Source organism: Halictus rubicundus, chromosome 3 (genome assembly GCF_050948215.1).
Source record: "Halictus rubicundus isolate RS-2024b chromosome 3, iyHalRubi1_principal, whole genome shotgun sequence".
In the NCBI taxonomy this organism is placed as follows: domain Eukaryota; kingdom Metazoa; phylum Arthropoda; class Insecta; order Hymenoptera; family Halictidae; genus Halictus; species Halictus rubicundus.
The window spans coordinates 11,018,643-11,038,740 of record NC_135151.1 but is presented as its reverse complement, the minus strand read 5'-3'; the positions used below and the strand labels follow the sequence as shown (position 1 = coordinate 11,038,740).

The following is a 20,098-nucleotide window of genomic DNA, read 5'->3' as shown; positions in this document are numbered from 1 at the left end:
GTCTTTTCGCGCAACTTTCTATACCACACAAATTTGAAATAACTCGAATAATGTGATTTAGAAAGCAAAAAGCAGTTACACTTTTACATGCGGTATATTTTTATTTAACGTGGTTCGATTGATGTTTAGACTTTGAGCTTAGAAGAATCAAAAATTTGCACTGATCTTTTCTAATGTACACAATTAAATTAGTCGTTTGCAATTTCTAATTTTGCGTTTTAATAAACGCATTTTGAGTCAATACAATAAAATATATAATAATTGTAAAAACTGTTAGGCTGCCGAAATCAAGAGTATAGCCATACCTCGAACTACATGATCTGTCGCAAATTATTCAATATTTCGATTAAAGATACTTCGTAAAAAGTCTTTCTTTATGTGTAGTGTAGGTTATGATTTTCCACGTACTGTTCACTAATGAAAATCCAGGTAGACATAAGTAAAATTCAACGATTTTTAAAAAATTTTTAAAAGGTACGTCGTTATATGCGAAGTATTAAATTTTAACCCATCTACAGTAGGGGACAATATTAAGTAGACATTCTTAAAAATAGCATAACTTTTTTAAAATAGATCCCAATGACTTGAATTTTTTTTTTAGATACTAGACCGACTAGTTTGCTGGACAATGAGTAAACAACAATTTCTTTAGATTGCAATTGGTTAGTGTTAGGAAATAGCAAATACAAAGTAATATCCGTAACAGGAAACTGCATTACCAACCTGGTTACAAAGGATCTAATTACTAATTACCGTAACGATCAGCAGATGGATGGATGGCGTGTAAATAGACGCGCTCTTTTTCACTTTTACGATGATTCCTTCTGTGTCCTTCCGCGGAGCTGTAAACAGCTTGTCTGTCGTGTGCTATCGTTGCAAAACTATTACGAGTTTGTTTAAATATACGTCTTATAGTCAATTGACATTGTTCGCGAGTGCGTCAAATTATTTAATTACCCCTGCCACAGGTTATGGGCCCAGGTATTGGCGAAAAGCCGCAATATATATCAGAGAAAGTTCGACGCAATTCGCGACCACGTTTTCACGCGACCACGTGGCGAGTAAAATAACGGTAATTTTCATTAGTGGTGCTCAAATTACAAAAATGGCTGGAAGTACGATCAAGTTTGATAAATTAAATAAGAACAATTATGATACGTGGAGAATGCAGATGCAAGCGACGTTGGTAAAAGATGGCCTATGGGGTTACGTTAACGGTACCGTGATCAAACCAGAAAACTCTCCGACAGAAAATGTCTGGAAAATACAAGATGAGAAGGCTATGGCAGATATTGTGCTATCAGTTGAATCGTCGGAGCTGATACACTTAAAGAAAATACAGACGTCGAGAGAAGCATGGCTGAAGCTGGAGGCCATATACCAATCGAGAGGGCCGGCGCGAAAAGCGTTGCTACTCAAAAGAATAATAACGAACAAAATGAATGAAGGAGGGGACTTGAGGAATCACTTGTCCGATTTTTTTGATACTAAGGATAAATTAGCCGAGATCGGAATTGAGATAAATGAACAGTTGCTCTCGATACTATTGTTATACAGCCTGCCGTCTACTTTTGAAACGTTCCGACGAGCAATCACTACACGGGATGATATACCCGAACCAGACGTGCTCAAAATAAAAATAATGGAAGATCACGAGTCAAGAGAAAATCTAGAGCCGTGTCGAGAGATACAAACGAATCAGGATGCAATGTTCGCGAAAAGCTCGCAGAGGTACCCTAATAATAATAATAATAATAATAATAATAATAATGCGACCAACCAAGTACCGAACAATAGCGAGTATCGTCGACGACCAAGTCAGGTATCGAATACTTGGAAGGGACCACGAAATAACACACATAAAAGGATTGAATGTCATAGATGCCACAAATTCGGACATATGTCTCGAAATTGCAGAGTAAATCTGCATAGATCACAGGCACCAAGACAACGCGAGGATGGAAATTACAGTCAAGTAGAACAAACGGATGAAATTGCCCTGTTAAATGCAGAGGAAATCAGAAAGCAACCAACAACGTGGTGTCTAGATAGCGGCTGCTCATCGCACATGGTTGCTGACAAAAATTTATTTAGAGAACTGACTCCAGTTGAAAAATCGTTAAATTTGGCAAACAATAAGTCAACCAAAATAACAGGAGTCGGAAATGTGGAAATGACCATCACAAACCGCCGTAAACCACTCAAGATAAATTTAGATAATGTATATCACGTTAATGACCTTCGTACAAATTTACTTTCAGTTGCAAAAATAGCTGATCGAGGATACAGAACGGTGTTCGGAAAGGACGAAGCAAAAATAATAAACAATAACAATGAAGTGGTAATGGCAGCAATAAGGAAAGGTGACCTATACTACATAACCGGTGAGAAAGAAGAAGCCAAACTATTGCATGAACCCAATACATGGAAACCGAGGAACGAAATCGAGATGTGGCACTATAGGCTCGGCCACATAAATGAACAAGATTTAAAACGAATGATAAGTGACCAAAAGGTGTATGGTCTAAATATCAAAAAGATGGATAAATTACCCCAATGTGAGATCTGTGCAACAGAAAAAGCGTGTAAATTACCATTTCCAAAAACCGAGCTCGGAAGGACGAAAGATATACTTGAGATTGTACACAGTGACGTGTGGGGACCAGCACGTCAAGCATCGAATTCTGGCGCTAAATATTTTGTAATTTTTGTAGATGATAGGTCCAGATGGTGCGAAATTGAATTTTTGAAAGAGAAGTCTAATGTGCTTGAAGCATTCAAGAACTATAAGTCACGAGTGGAACGCCAAACCGGAAAGAAAATCAAATATTTACAGAGCGATAATGGGAAAGAATTTTGTAACCGAGAATTTAACGATTTTCTAACGAAGGAGGGAATCCAACGAAGACTGACAGCAGCCTATACCCCGGAACAAAACGGTGTGGCCGAAAGATTTAATAGAACTCTAGTTGAGATGGCAAGATGTTTGCTGCGACAAGGTAATTTAGGCCCACAATTTTGGGCAGAGGCAGTGAATACCGCTGTGTATATACGAAATCGCTGTATCAGTAAGTCATTGAATGGTGAAATACCATATACCAAATGGACCGGTAAGATACCAACAGTACAATACTTAAGGAATTTCGGAAGCAAAGCGTTTGTGCTAAATAAAAACCGTCAAGGTGGTAAGCTCTCATCAAAAGCATTCCCGTCTGTTTTAGTAGGCTACTCCAATGTTTCCAAGGCTTACAGATTATGGTGTCCCGAATTGAAGAAAATTATTGTGAGCCGAGACGTAAAATTTTTTGATGAACCTAGAATGCGAGAAAATCGCAATGATACCAACATCAAAAACGAAAATATGGTGTTTAAGGATAACGTGCAGATGCAGTTCCCAGATGAAAGGCAGGAGGAAGCTGCCGATGACAAAAACGATGACGAAACACCGGAAGTACCACAAAGAAGTATACAAATTCCAAGTCAAACAGGGAGACGAGGGAGAGGGAGACCCAGAATATTACGTACAGGATCAGTGGGTCGTCCCAGAAAAATATATAGTTCCTCAAGCGCAGGAAACATTGAAACCGTAATTGAAAATGAACAAGAATTAGAGGATGACGTTTTCGCAAATTTTATTGTAGATGCAGATCCTGAGACATGGAGCGAAGCAGAGGCAGGAGATGACTCTGACGCATGGCATAAGGCGCTCGAAGAGGAATATTTAGCTCTAGTAAGAAACAATACCTGGGAAATTGTGGAGAGACAAAAGGACTGCAAAGTGATAGGGAACCGACTTGTACTACAGACAAAAACTGACGGGCATGGTACGAAAAAGAAAGTTCGACTTGTCGCAAAAGGATGCGCCCAACGATTCGGAAGAGATTACACAGAAACTTATTCACCAGTGGTAAAAATGTCATCGGTACGATTACTGTCCGCAATAGCTGCAGAAATGGATTTAGAAATTCATCATATGGATGTGATAACCGCATATTTAAATAGCGAATTACATGAGACGGTATATATGGAAATACCAACTCAATTAGAACACGTACTAGCTAAAATAACAAATGGTAAGCCAGTTGGAAACAAACAAGAGAAGATCAATGATAAAAATATGTTGAAAACGGCTGAGAATTGGCTAAAATCAATGAATAACGGAGGCGACAAAGTTTGTCTATTGAATAAAGCACTATATGGACTAAAACAGTCTGGTGTACAGTGGTACAAAACTCTACAACGAGAGCTAATTGAAGCAGGCTTAGAAGACAACCCTTACGACAAGTGCTTGTTCAGTAGACGAGATGGCGACGACATATTGTTGTTGGCAATATACGTCGATGATATTTTAATCGCATCGAATAGAAATGACTGGACAACGAGTGTGAAGCAACACTTAATTGGCAAATTTGCCATGAAAGACCTCGGAATGGCAAGCAAGTGCCTGGGGATAGAGTTCAAACAAGATTTAATCAAACATGAAGTACGTTTGACACAAGAAAAATATGTGTATCAACTTCTGGAGAAGTTTGGCATGTCGGAGTGTAAAGCTGTATCCACTCCGATGGAAATAAATTACAGTTTGCCACGTATAGCCGAAAACAATGGCAAAGATGATCGTTTTCCATACCAGCGATTAATCGGATGCCTTCTTTACCTTGCAGTATCTACGAGGCCAGACATTTCATTTGCCGTCAACTATCTAAGCCAATTCAATACGTGTTACCAGGAAATACATTGGAAAGCAGCCAAGAGGATCCTACGATACTTGAAGGGTACGACAAAGTACGGTATCGTGTACAGAAAATCCAGGAAAAATATGATCGGTATGGTGGATGCTGACTGGGGAGGCAACCCCATAGACCGACGATCCACCACCGGATACGTATTCATATTGGCTAACGCACCAATATGTTGGGAAACGAAGAGACAACGAACGGTGGCATTATCAAGCACTGAAGCCGAGTACATGGCAATGTCGGAGGCTGCGAGAGAAATCATGTACTTACGAGGATTGCTCAAAGAAATAGGACTTAATAATGAGCGCACCATAATCCAAAATGACAGTCAAAGTGCCCAAAAGTCAATCTACAGCCAGGTAATACAGCCAAGATCCAAACATATTGACATTAGGTATCACTTCGTCAGAGATGCTGTAAAAAATGGGCAAATCCAGTTCGAATACACACCAACAGATCAGATGCCAGCTGATGTGCTCACAAAAGGTCTCAGCGGGCCCAAACACAGAAATTGTTTAATTGGAATGGGTATGAGTGTATATAATTAATTATGTTGTTCTATACATGTTTTTCCTGTTCCAGAGATATAACTTTGAGGGGAGGTGTTAGGAAATAGCAAATACAAAGTAATATCCGTAACAGGAAACTGCATTACCAACCTGGTTACAAAGGATCTAATTACTAATTACCGTAACGATCAGCAGATGGATGGATGGCGTGTAAATAGACGCGCTCTTTTTCACTTTTACGATGATTCCTTCTGTGTCCTTCCGCGGAGCTGTAAACAGCTTGTCTGTCGTGTGCTATCGTTGCAAAACTATTACGAGTTTGTTTAAATATACGTCTTATAGTCAATTGACATTGTTCGCGAGTGCGTCAAATTATTTAATTACCCCTGCCACAGTTAGAATGATAAAAAAAATAAAAAAATAATGATTTTTCAACTTTTTTATCTGAGCCTATAACGAAAATTAAAAAATGTGTTTTGTGCAAGATTCACATCCCATTCGGTCCCGGTACAAAAGTTATTATTGTTTAAAGCGCCTCTGTGACCGGAAATGCGCGAAGTTCGTAAGGTTGTCATATGATTCTTTTAAGATAAGATAGCCAAATAATCGCAATTTAAGACAAAAAAAAAACACATTATCTCCAGAATTAAAGATTATTTTGTTATATCAAAACCTGGTGGCAGCTAAGGTCAAAACCTGAAAGACGAAGGTAAAAAACATTTTCCACGAATGTCTTAAAAACTACTGCAGATAGGAAAATTGTGTACATGGCAAAATTGTTTATCTTTTTATAAGAAATGCGCCAGCGAAAACAGATCTCAAATATCACCATTTCTTTCAATAATATACTAAATATCATTCATTATTCACATGTTATCGCACTTTTTCGGGCATATCCGGTGCTCTAACAAGAAAATGTTTCCAACAAAAATGAATCAGTAATTCTTCTATAAAGTTCAATATAAAAAATTAAAAAAATTTTTTTTTTAAATAAAAAATTAATGTCACCTTGAATTTTGAATCGTCACTATATATTTTTTTCTTAATAATGTTATACGTGACGTCAAGACGAATCCAATGACCTCCTTTGCTATGGCTTTAAGTCTTGAAACAATACTGAAATCTTCGTGAACAGTTAATTTCTCGATCTGGACCACGGTGCGTCGCGTCGAGGAATTCGTGACTCGCGGCCTCCGAATGCATCGATCGCTTCGATCTCGATACCTCGAAGTATTATAAACGAAGCCCGCGCGCCTCACCTTCCTTCCTTTTCCCTTCCCTTTTCGCCGTGGCCACTATGTATTAGGTCGCAGTTACGACATTTTAAATCCACAGTTACGACGCGAGCACACCGCGGCGCAGAGAATGAATTGCTCCGTCGCGATCGCTATCCACCGGTTTACCGGAGCTATAATCAAATGGAATCGTTGATATCGGATCGGCTTACACGCCTTTCATTTTGCTCGACGCTGGAAACGATAGCGCGAACAATTATTTCCAATCGAATAACTAAGTCTGAAGCTTCGATCGAGCAGATGTATACGTGTACATTAGATCGGTCCGCGTGAAATGGCGCTCATTGCGCGAGCATTTCGAACCTTTGCGGTTCGCGGGTTTGCTCTCGATGCGGATTCGCACGTGTCTCGTTGCAGTTTGCTCCGGGCGTTCTCAGTAAACTTTGGATTTTGTGCTGCGCACGCGCGTCTCGCTGATGTTTATATTTCATTTTACCAGTTCTCGATAAACTCTCCAGTTTATAGGTGTCCGTCGTATGCTACGAGGGTACGTTCGATAAACTAGAGGCTTTGAGCCTATCGAATAAACACGGCACAGTATTCCCTTGAACAACGTGCTCGTCATGAACAATTTCTGTTTAATAGATACATTTTTCATAATTTATGTTCCATAAAAATTGTCTGCATTAATTTCAAGATACAGAAGCCTGCTAATTTCTGTCATAAACGAATCAAAACCGCAGTCTAATAATTCCAAATTTTTGCAAGAATCTAGTGAGAACGCCGGTTCCGAGATCTTCGAAATTCTCGCGGTGCGCACGAGTTTAAGAACGAGTACGTAAAAGAGCGTTGTTTTATATGAAAACGATGGCAAAATAGAATTGGGAACAAGTAAAATATCATCGACGAACCGCGGCCCTGTTAACTATCGTTCACCGCGATCCAAGATGGAGAACTGCGACGGTCCACGGCGACGGCTGCGGCGACGGAAATGAAAATTTTTATCGCGATGACGACGCCGCTATCGACGGTGACTAAATTATACAAATTTCCAGGAGTGGCGATCGAATGTGCGCAAGAAAAAAAAAACTAACCCGTTCGATCGGAAGGGCCCGCAGGAATTCGATTACGTGTCTATCGCGGCTCGACGCGGTCGACGCGTTCCGATGGAAAGAAAACAAGATGGAAAAGAGCATAACCGCGTCTTGTATTTACGACTCCCCGCGCGACAAGCGCGAACATAATTGCTTATGGATGCGGACACACCCTCCGAGAAAAATTCATCTCGGGAATGCGCTGAAGTAACCGCGTCCTTGACCGTACTTGACGGAAACGGCGTCCGATCTTCGGTTACCTTCTTCGCTTGTTGCCCAACATGGACTCCCGATGCGGAGGATTGCCTTTTAAATTGTGCGGCAAGAGACCTCGGCTTTCTTGCACGACCGGAGAAGTTTAAATGGAAGTCTTCGGAAGATGTACACGAAGAAAAATTCCTGAAGCGACGCGACGGTGCGCGGAACTTCGACTTCGAAACACGTACACGCCTTTGAACGGTTGAAAGATAAGAGAAGTTCAACAATTTATTTGTATATACGTAAAATGATATTCCTTTATAAACCAATCGTACACATTTTATTGTATGATATTTAAGTAATATTTGCTGCACCGTTTTTGGAAAATCGATTTCTCTTATTTTACCAAAGGTATGCGCCCCTTGACACTACGAGTGAAAGCAAAACAAGAAATAATAATTGAAACATGGAGTAAAGAATCAGAAAAATTTTATTCAAATTGTGCAGTGACATCTGAACTTTCTTCTGCGAGCGAAGAAACGCGTGAATATAAATAGAAATCCTCCGAAGTTCTATTCAAGAAAATTCTGAACATTTTAGAGAAACTAATGTGAAACTTCGTCTACAACGCTACAAGTGCCTAGCGAGTAATAAGGACATGCAAATAAGTGATAATCGTTTAGGTGTGTGGGGAATGAATAAATAAGTAGAGAATTTTCATTCGAATTTTCCAGCGAGCTCCGAGCTTTCTTGTCCGAGTGGAAAAGATTGGATGGAGATCTTTGGAAATTGAAGTGAATGAAAATGACCTTTTTAAATTGTAAGACCGACGGAAAATGAATGGTCATTTGAAAGCTATTGTATTCTGAAACTATTCCAATTACCGTTATTCGTATTATTGTAATAAAAAGATTATATTACGATAAAGATACCACGTTAAAAAGTTACAGTGGTTACAGTGGATTATAGTATACCTACTTCGATCAAATGATTTATGCATAGAATATGCAATTATTTTTGTGCCACTGATATTTTCAGATCTCAATGAGGTGTGAAGCGTCTGTAGAAGAATGTTTGGTATCCGATCAAATTATGTTTCATTTAGGTGAAGCCATCAACTCTTACGAAAGTTGCCTTGATATTTAAATGGCACTATGTACTTTGTAACACCTACGCTTGGAGTTCATTCCATCGTTTTTGTTCCTTGAGCTCTCTAAAAATTCGAATTTAGGAAAAGAAGAACACGATCACGAAGGAGAAACAAGATTTTCGAAGAAACCAGGTGAGAAAGGTAATTCGTATGGATAAAAAGTACTCGACTGATTTGGTCTTGTCAGATAGATAGAGACTATTATTATTAATCAATATGTCCACTTATGAGTTAATATTATTTGTAAGGGTTGTCAGCCTTTACAACAAAACTGAATAGCTGAAATACAAAGCAGCAGAAAGATCAAAAGAATTTGAGAACATCAATGTACCATCCTCAACTTATTAAAATTATTAAAGGGAAAAACAAACTTTTATTTGGCTCTTGTCCCATGCAATTGATGCAGAGAATTTTTGTTTTGCAAGGTATAACAATGTATGAAATGTAGACTCTCGTGGAATATGAAAAAGAATATTGTCAGAGAAAAGCTATAATTTAGAAAAGGTATTTTAACAGTTTTCCCAGTTTTCCAATGTTTATAATTTTAAACAGCAACATAGACAAAATTAATTTGACTTTCTTTGATGCCGGTAACGAACACATGTTAATTGAGGAAACAATCCAGACAGTGTTTCCATAAATATTCCTCCAAACTCCTAGATTTTCCTACGATAATTAGGGTGCCTACGATTTAATGAATTCACGGAATCTATCAATTCGCCATTTAATGACGCATATTGAATGATTAGAGGGAGTTCATTCCTTCTATCCCTAGTATGCGAAAATCTTCGTACATTCTACGAGACAATTATGGGATCGCTGTTATGAAAGAACAAAGCATCAACTATAACAAGAAGAACGAGCCCTCCCCCCTCCCCCTGTACATACACACATAATTTCGCTTCTCCCCAAAGTTCAACGTACCGCTTAATTATGGGCACCAAAGGAATAAACAATTTCGTTTTGTATTTCAATTTTCCTTTTCGCCATAACTTAGCATTATAATATAGCCGAACCGTCATATAAATGAAGCTACCCGAATATCATTACGAGGAATTATGATACGACTTCAAACGGAGATTCTAATCGCATAATAAACATTCTTTACGGAATACGCGTCTTAACCTGATAACCAGATAATCTATATAACTCACGGTATACTTATTTACCGAACAATGTGCACTACTGCAGACAATTAAATACAAAATATAACCGAGATGTATGGTTCCACTTGAAACGAGTCAACTGTTCTTTCTTTGCAAAAATAAATCATAAACTTGCGAGCAACAATGTCGGAACAAGATCTGAACGTTTCGAGTTAAGGGCAAGGGAGTTAGGGTAAGGGACCCAATTACTGTGCCTATATTAATTATACTTATTTTTATCCTTTAAAAATAGGTATAATTAATATAGGCACAGTAATTGGAACCTCTAACCCTCTAGATTCTAATCTGTGGGCATAGAGGTGATTATAAAAATTCCTCCATGCTGTAAAATACTGCGAATTGAAGGAATAGATTGCGGGATTTTAAAGGGAAAGGGGACAAAAATATTTCCAGGTCTTCCACGGGCAACGCATTCGCAAATGGCGGGCCTTCAACTGCAACTTCTCTTTCTTTACAAAAATGAACATCACCATGAACTCGGGAGCAACAAATCTCCGGGAAAAAACAGAACAGTTCGAGTTCGCGCAACGCGCTTTGCTCGTTATAGATTTTAATACGCGCGTGCGGGGACGATTGTAAAAATTCTTTCACGACGTAGAAGGAATAGGCCGCGGGATTTTGAAGGGAAAAGGGACAACACAGGAAGGTTCCAGGTTTTCCGCGAGCAACGCATTCGCGAGTAGCGGACCTTCAATTACGCCTACGTAACGCACGCGAATTACCAGGGAATATTGTGGCCGGATTGAAACACGGCTGGTTCTCAACGATGGAAAGAGATTCGCAGAGCCGAGCCCGAGCCCGATCCCGAGCCCGAGCCCGAGCCCGAGCCCGAGCGGCGTCCGATATCTACGGGAAAGGGACGGAAAGGCTCGCGGGCTGGCTGGCATTCTCGCGTTTTCTCGGCCCCGCGCATAGTTCAACTCAACGGCAATCGCATCTCGCGCTGCATACCTACGAAGCGAAATTCTCCAAGGTGTGTAACTCGTGAGCACGATAAACCCCGATTCCATAAACGCGACCCACACGAAATTAATTGCTCGACGCGATTTTACAGCGAACGCGACGCACGCCGGGACACCGGGGCCCTTCCCACCTGAAAACTCGTCGCTTCTACTCGACGCGTTGTACTACGGTTTATTTTACGGTCAAAGAACTTTTTTTCATAACTTCCTAGATGAAGATGACAATCTATTCTATGCTTACATATTCTCCCATGGCTATACATCGACAACAACAAAATAGAATTTTATTTCGGTTCAAAGGGGATTAATAACATATTTATTAGACTCTGTTCAGAATAGGGTAAGGGACCCAATTACTGTGAGGGTATCAATTACTGTGTCTATATTAATCATAATTATTTTTAAAGCATAATGAATATTGAACGAGAGATTTAAAATTTTTTCATTAAAATCAGTGCTATATACGTTATATATCTCTTTTTTAATATCCATTATGCCTGAAAAATGACACCGATTTATTTTACGGTCATAGAACTTTTCCTACTATATGTTCTCTAACTATGCTTGTATTAACTATGCTTATACAATATGTTCTCCCATTGCTATACATTGAGACCAAGTACATAGAATTTTATTTCGGTTCAAAGGAAATTAACATATTTATTAGACTCTGCTCAGAATAGGGTAAGAGACCCAATTACTGTGCCTATATTAATTGTACTTATTTTTGAAGCATAATGAATATTAAAAAAGAGATTTGAAATTTTTTCATTAAAATCAGCGCTGTATGTGTTATATATCTCTTTTTTAATATCCATTATGCCTTAAAAATAAGTATAGTTAATAGACCGCGGATGTTACGTATTTATGCCAAAAAGGGGCGAGTACTGTTTAAAATAGTAAAAAGATTAAAAGAATTTAAGAACGTTAATGTAATATTTCCAACTTATTCAGATTATTCATGGCAGAAAAAATCTTCTATATGGCTTCTGTATTTTCGAACTGATGCAGACAGTTTTAATCTTGCATAAAAGTCCGCAGTCGAATAGTTAACATAGTCACAGCAATTGGTACCCCCACAGTAATTGGGTCCCTTTTCATCGCGAGTCTGACTCGATGTTACAGTAACAAGGGGTAACGCCATTGCCTCCCGGCGATTGTTTCGTCATTTTTAGATGTCCATGGCTAAGGACCTTTTAACCTTTTGCGGTCCCATGTGGAGTCTAACTCGACGTCACATTTCGTTCCAGCTAGTTTTATGTCGAACTCGCTAGTTTTATGTCGTATTTTTAATCGGTGTTGACGGTTCCGAGAATATTTCTCATACCACAATAATCAAACTTTTTTTTCAACACATTAATAGAAGTGCAAACATGTTATTTTATTTGTTAGAATTAATCAGATACAGTTGAACCACGATGCTATCCGAAAATGGTCAAAGCAATGCGGACTAGCCGGAACGAAATGGCGCAAGTTGCTAAGACCGCAAAGGGTTAAATAGATCCTTCAGTAGCAATCTCAGTCGTAAACCAACAAGTCACCCCCAATAATGTAATCTAATAATTTTATGCGTTTATAACAAAAATGGGCAGGTCTAATTTAAAATAGTTTGAAAGTTAAGAGTGTTTAGAAACATCAACGTATATTATTTTCAACTCGCTAAGATTGTTAAAGAAAGAAAAAACTTTTCACTTGGCCCCTGCTTCTTACAATTGAAGAACAAAATTGTTGTCTTGCGTAAAGAGCCGCTACTAATAATTTACTACTAATAATCTACTAATAATTTTGTTTGGTATTGCTATGTGAATAAATATTTTCGAGCTTCCTCTTGGTACAGCACTATTATTGAGAATCCTATGAATAGACTTCCGGTAGATAAATTGTTAACAAAGAGGGGATTGCTTTTTCTTTTTATAAAAAATATCGATTTTTAGAGCTCACTCCATTCGCTGCCAGCATGACGCGTGTGTAGTGCCCACGATTTTTATCACGTAAAGAAAATCAAAGTAATCTTGTGCTTATAATTACTTCATAGCCTGGTATTTAGAAAATCTATAATTAACTAGTGAGCCTAGAGCCAACAGATATTTCTTCACCTGAAACACATGGATTTTATTAAATTTTTCTAACCTGTTGTATTCTTTAAATTGCACCTGCTCATTTCATTCGTAATCTTTCTGTGAAGATTTATGTTAAGTAAGTATGTTTCGTCGGATTATTCGATTCATTTAATCGAATACTTGATAAATCGGAGTCCCCTTAATTTAAATTCGAGCGTGATCCAGCAGCCCCTCCCACTTTAATTTTTTCATGTATCTTAATGCTAATACAGTTTCATGTTACATGGTTACTTCTATGTAATCCATTTACTCATTCATTTTCATATGGAGATTGTGTTCAACAGGTGTATCAATGTGCCTATGCAGAATTCTGCATAATAAGATGGCTGTGCACAGTCTAATACGATCGCTGGACTGTGGATTTTCATATAATTAAAGCGTTTAAGAAATGCGATATAGTGTAACTCTATTTCTTAATCGACGAAACCATTAGTGTTGTGAATCCCCTTCAGTTCTTATTCTCTTAAACATGTTTACAGAAATTATAATGTGTGAGAGTTTTAGCACTTCTAACGGTTGCAGTCGTGGATCTTTTGCTATGATTGTGTTGCGTAATTACATTTTTAGAAGTCTATTAATGTCAGCGCCATTGGTCAAAAGAATCGAAAATCGAAAACAGTACGATTTGCACAATGTGAGATAATATTTGAATAAATCAGTTATATATATCATTTTATTTTATCTATTTTGTTTGATTTTAGAAAATTTTTTTTTTGTCATATATATTATATCTGCGGATTTTATGCATTTATGATAAAAATATGTAATTGCGATTTAAAACAGTAAAAGGACTAAATTGTATTTCGGAATATCTATGTATCATTTTCAACTCACCGACATTATTAAATACGGAAAGAAATTTCTAACTGGCTCCTGTATGTTGCAATTGATGAATATTTTCATTCTACATAAAGATCCGTTATAAATATTGCTAATGAACTTTTATACGTTTCAGCAAGGATTAACAGTTACCATAATAAATCTGAAGTAGGTGCACAGTAACTAGAAAAAGAAAAGTAAGAAATGTTCGATGAAAAGAGGAAGATACTATTCTCTGCATCGTGAGGGTATAATGTTTAACAATATGGTGCACGGGTAACACGATGTTACGGTATTAATAAGATATAATTTATAGGGTATAACGTTTGAGAGGAGCGGCCGTCCGGAAAACTCGTCGTCCCGTTTGCAATTTACGCGCGATGCCGGACCTTTTCCTGCTTCTATTTTTCGCGAAACTCTGGTTTGCGCGAAAAAGGGGTGGAATTTACACCGTCGTTAACATAACATTCACGCAAGCGAGCTGGTTACAAGACAGATCGTAAAACCCGCGTCTTCCCGATTTATCATGGCACGAACAACAAAATTATACTTGCTCGCATTCCCATCCTTCGCTAGTGCGTGGAGCATCCCGTACACCGAGAAGGTTGTTCACCCTTTAGGACTAACTGAAACCTTGCGCAAGGTGATCGAGGACCTGGCACACGCAAGGACGATTCCGTGCATTCGAATAAGTCGACTGTGCGTTGCTTAGGAGTGATTTTTAAGAACGAAAACGGCGCAGAAATTCCTTTTACATCGACTTCAGATTGAAAATACTAGTCCCGGAAGTTCATTTCGTAATATATGCTCTTGATATCTGCCAAGTTAACATTTCGAGCTAACGAGAAATTAAAAGCAATTAGATCGGAATAGTTTTATGTTCGGAGCGAAATTTTCCTCGTCGCTGCCAGCTACCAGAGGTCTACATCGCCAGAAAGTGCTATGATATAATTCTTCTTTTTCTCTACTCTCTTATCAAGTCTAAATTACTGCTCGATAGACTTCTGTCGCATACTGTGGCAACTGTTGTAAATAATTCGCTGATAACGCGCACCAACAGAGAATTTTTGACCCTAGCTTCTCGAGAGTCTCGTATTCGGAACGAAATGTAATGAGTCGACTGCGGATCTTTATGCAAAATAAAAATTGTCTGCATCAATTGCTAAAAGTACAAGTTAAATAAAAAGTTCTTTCTTTCTTCAATGATTTTAACACTATACCTACCAACCATGAAAAATATCTGGTAAATGTTGCTTCATTGTAGAAACAGCAACGCTAAATTTATCGAGATTGTCTGTAATTTTTAATATAAGAGATGCTCGAACAAGGAAATTTATTATATAAGTGAATTTTTGTAATTTCAATAATTGTGAAACCGGTCGTTAGACCGTGGTAGGTTTAGTGTTAAAAGGTTGAAAATGGTGCACTGAGGCTCCCAAATTCTTGCGATGGTTTTCCTATTTTAAATTACGCCTACTCGTTTTTGTCATAAATGCATCAAATCTGGTAATGAGAAACGATTTTCGTATAAGTGTATTAAACACAAAGACTAAGAAATCCATAAATACATCTCATACAAACGTTTACGATTAAACGAAGCATCGTCAATATTTACAGAATCCGCAAATTACTCGCAAAAATGTTTGCAAACGTTGGAAATAGACATAAACGTGAAACAGTAGGAGAATTACCCAGATACAGATTAGGTCATCGACGACTGAGTCAAACGGCTATTATTTCCATCTTAAAAATGACGCACAACTATGAAATTTTCACACCTCCGCCCACGATAAAACTATTATCGATTTTACCAAACTTTCAAAACCGTGAAGTTCACTCGCGGACTACGGATGTTATGCAATATTTATTGTGGGTGTCATTCTATGCAGTATATAAACAGAATAGCATCGATAAGTATTGTATAAATTAAATGTTGTTTATTTTTGACGTCCTCAATTCTTTACTACTGCTATTACAATAAATATTATAAAAATTAAACTTATATATGTATGTAAGAAACAAATACAATTCTCAAATTAAAAAACAGGAAATTATTCTTGAGCCCATGAGACATAAGATTAATGCATAGTGAAACTGAAAAACTAGAATGAAACCTATGAAAGTGCATAATCTTAATTATCATAGATATCATTATTATCATTTATACTACATGTTTTGTGCATGCACTCTGAATGTTAGTGCGTACATATTCATTGTAAAATGTTGATAGGGACACTTATGAAAAGGAATCATTCATAAACTTGCCAACAAAAATGTAAAATTTGACCAGCAATCAATGGAATATTGATACGATAGCCGGTCCCGAGCCATCGCCTTATATCGGAAGAAAACTGTAGAGAAATATCGGCGTGGGTCAGAAATGACTCGAGCATTTTGCTACCATGCTTGACACGACATCAACTTGAAATGGCACGCTATTGCAAATGCATGAACGCTACAACAAAATAAAAAAATTATTGCCATGGACAGATTTTCTTTCTTTGAGATACGCGCATGTTTTCATCCCACCTTTCTCCAATACTTAAAACCTCTGTACCATTATATTATTTCAATGAATATGGCAGGCCATCATTTTGTTCACACACTTCGCGTGTAACAAAAGGCAAATCGTTTGCCCCGAAGAATGGAAACCACGGAAGGCTCGGGTAGGCGATTAGCTACACGCAAGCCCACGAAACCACCCAAAGAATAACCGAAGGGATTTCGTTTCGAGATTGCTCGGTCAGTTCAGGACTCGTTGGTGAATTGTTCGCAACATGTTTCTCCAGGAAATGCCCGTCTCGCAGGAAGGAGGCGCGATAGGCAAACGTCTGTTGAAAGTAAACATACCGCGGACAGACATACGTGCGAGACCATTGAAAAAGTGGAAAGAAAGTTACCAATGCTGCTCGCATACCTACTGATCCGGCGTTCGCGAACAAGTTTCACAGTGAATGGACCCGGAGCGGTTGTACTTTTCATTCGTCTATGCTGGTTCCGAAACCGCGAATTAATCCCCGATAATCAAAAACCACGAATTCGATCGAAATATGTTTCCGAGTATTCTAGCTTGCAAAAACACCGACTACGTACGGCTCCGATCGATGCAGCCTTATCGGCAGTAAGATTCCAAGATAATTCGATTGTCCTTGTGATACACGATTTTTCTCTAAACAGCAATCAGTCCTTATCGATATTGCGACAAGTGTATAAATATATTGTGTTCTCAATCAAATTGACACATTTAGGATTTCACGTTGATGCAACCTGCGACGTTCAAATGCATTTGAAGTGAAATTGATACTAGCACTACCAGACAGTAGCGTGAGGGACCCAATTACTGTGCCTATATTCATTATACTTACTTTTAAAGCATAATGAATATTAAAAAACAAATTTTTTTCGTTACAATCGGTTAATATATATGTTATATCTCCCTTTTTTAATATTCATTATGCTTTAAAAATTGGGTAAAATTGGGTGTAATTGGGATCCTTACCCTAAATGCCCACGAAAATTACTCGAATGCCCTTTAAATCAGAATTACTTTTTTAACACTAGGTTTACGGAGCACTAAAAGTGACTATTTTGCATTACGAATATTTTAAATTTCCATTACCGGCTCAAATGAGAAAGTTTTCTTATTTTCTCATGTAATTCTGTTTTGCATGTCATTTAGCATAGCAATGCTTGTAATTGCTAAAAACTCGTCGTTTGGTCCGATTTAAAAAAAATTATTCTGATTTAAAGGACATTCGAACACTGTCATGGACCACTGTAGATATCTGCGTAGATAATGCGTTACGCAAGTTGTAAATATCATCAATGTTTCGTCCGAGACGTTCTGCCACGTTTCGTTGTAGTCGCGTGAGTTGATAGTGAGTTGAACCCAACGGGTTACACACTCCTCTTTTTTCTCCCCCCCCCCCGTTTCTTTCCCAGGATATCGAAGGCCATTCGATGCAATATCGATGCGCACAGGGTTCTGTAAAAGCGTGCAATTTATGTCACGGTGATCGTAATAGGGAACACGTAGGCATTTCGTGGGCGTGAATTACAGGTGGTTGTCGCGTAGACGAGGTGCCATCGACATCTTCCTTCTTGGATTCCTCCGTGCATCATTAAACGATTAAAATAATCCTGACCAATGATTGGAATCCCTCCGCATCTCTACCCATCGCAGTACCATCGTTTTATTATTATATTTATTAATCCGCGTGTTTGTCAACGTACGTGTAAAAATAGTAATCATTAAATACCATAGTGTAAGGGACCCAATTACTGTGACTATATTAATTATTATCATCTTTATTTTAGCCTTGTAGCCATGAAATTTGGACTTGGTTTACAATGCCCCTACCTTGTACATATCTATCTTATCTCACACAGCATAATGAATATTAAAAAAAGAGATATTTAACATATATATTAACCAATTTTAATGAAAAAAATTCAATATCTCTTTTTTAATATTCATTGTGCTTTAAAAATAAGTACAATTAATATAAGCGCAGTAATTGGGACCCTAAACCTAGTAACCTTAATGCGTCCTTTAAAATATATATTCTCGTAGTATTATTGTGTGTATACTATCTCCAAGTACATATGTAAACAGAAGAGTACACATCTTGTTAACCTCTTGCACTACGAAGCATTTATTTACAGTCACGGTGATTAGAGCTTCATTGTCGTTCATAATTTCCCAGAAGAAAATTTATATATATACATGTATGTATATCGTATGTCTATGTATTCTTCAATGGCTATACATCGACAACAACAAAATGGATTCTGTTCGAAATCTTCATTATGACGTCCGACTGGATACTATAGCGCGAAGGGTTAAGTCAATCTTAATCAATGGGAACAAAGCTGCATCTAGAGTATCGGGAAATCGAGTCACCGCTATTCAAAGGTAAGGAATCATAAAAAGTTACGAAACAATCCGCGTAATTGCATCCGAACAACGACTATCTCGGCGATAAGGATTCCTCCGCGATATAAACGGTTTAACTTGCCACGACATAGTCCGAGACAATTGTATGTAAAGTTTCGAATAAAGTTATCGGTACACGATAAATAATACGAAGCCTATCGCAGATGTCATGGGCGGGAATATTCCTTCTGAAACGGCCACGAAACCATTCCCTATTGTATCTCATTTCCATCATCATAAACTACTGTTATATTTCGCGTGTATAACCGATTCTTTTTAGATAGGCTACCTCCCGGAACATGCGAAGACCATACGAAAACAGTTCAAAACAAATTGAAAACGAAAGAAACCGTTCGAAAACAATTAACCGTCACGTGCCATCCAAACGTGACAGCGATAACGCTTGGAAAATGTTCGTTAAATTTTTCAAAAATTGTTACGTCATCGGTACAACGCACAAGAAACACCTAGATTCGTGGTGTTAGTCCGACGAATGTTGACGCAGCTACGTTCCCGTCACAGCTTCGACAACTCGATTTGCATAAAAATGCCGTAAACAGACATTAGCCGAGACACGAACCAGGAGTCTAGGGACAATTGTTTATCATATAGAATAGCACGTATTGCGGTGATTGCGTCGCGATGACCTATCACCGGAAATCTAATTCCATCCAAGTCTTTTCTACTTTCGTCACCAAACATACCGACCGTGCACCTCTCTGACGTGACCGTGTTCGTTTTTCGAGTGGCGCAGACACACGCGAGATTTTTCGGGAAATTCAGTGGAACACAGCACGTTGCCGATGCCAGAAGGATTTGTCGCAATTCGAACCCGTTAGCAGCCACGAATACTGCACAGCGAGAACAATCGTGTTCGCATGTCGATTATCGTCGGCGAGGAGTATGGAGGAGCAACAGGTGTGATCACGACGACTGTTCACCGCGGAGGAGAAATCCAAGTCGGTGTATTCGGTGCAATGACTCCGGTCAAGAAATCATTTCCATAAATACCTTGACAGCAGCGTTTCACTCGAGTTTTGCTGCGATCACTGGTATCGCGGGTTGGCACAGGTACGGGAATAAACGGACGTCGAGGACCACAGTGGCTTTGCACGACGTGTACGCGAACAAGAACTTTTCTCACACAACGCTCGTTGTTATTCGTTTACT

At 38.4% G+C, this 20,098-nt stretch overlaps 1 protein-coding gene and 1 long non-coding RNA gene across 3 annotated transcripts in view; one reads left to right on the top strand and one right to left on the bottom strand.

Annotated features, from left to right (window-relative positions):
• The window catches only part of LOC143352654 (epidermal growth factor receptor kinase substrate 8), a 39,424-nt gene that overhangs the window by 19,180 nt on the left and 146 nt on the right, over positions 1-20,098 (bottom strand). The window lies entirely within an intron of this gene.
• On the top strand, positions 18,822-20,095 carry LOC143352664 (uncharacterized). Its single transcript, XR_013081983.1, has 2 exons — positions 18,822-18,907; positions 19,209-20,095. It is a non-coding gene; the product is annotated as an uncharacterized LOC143352664 (long non-coding RNA).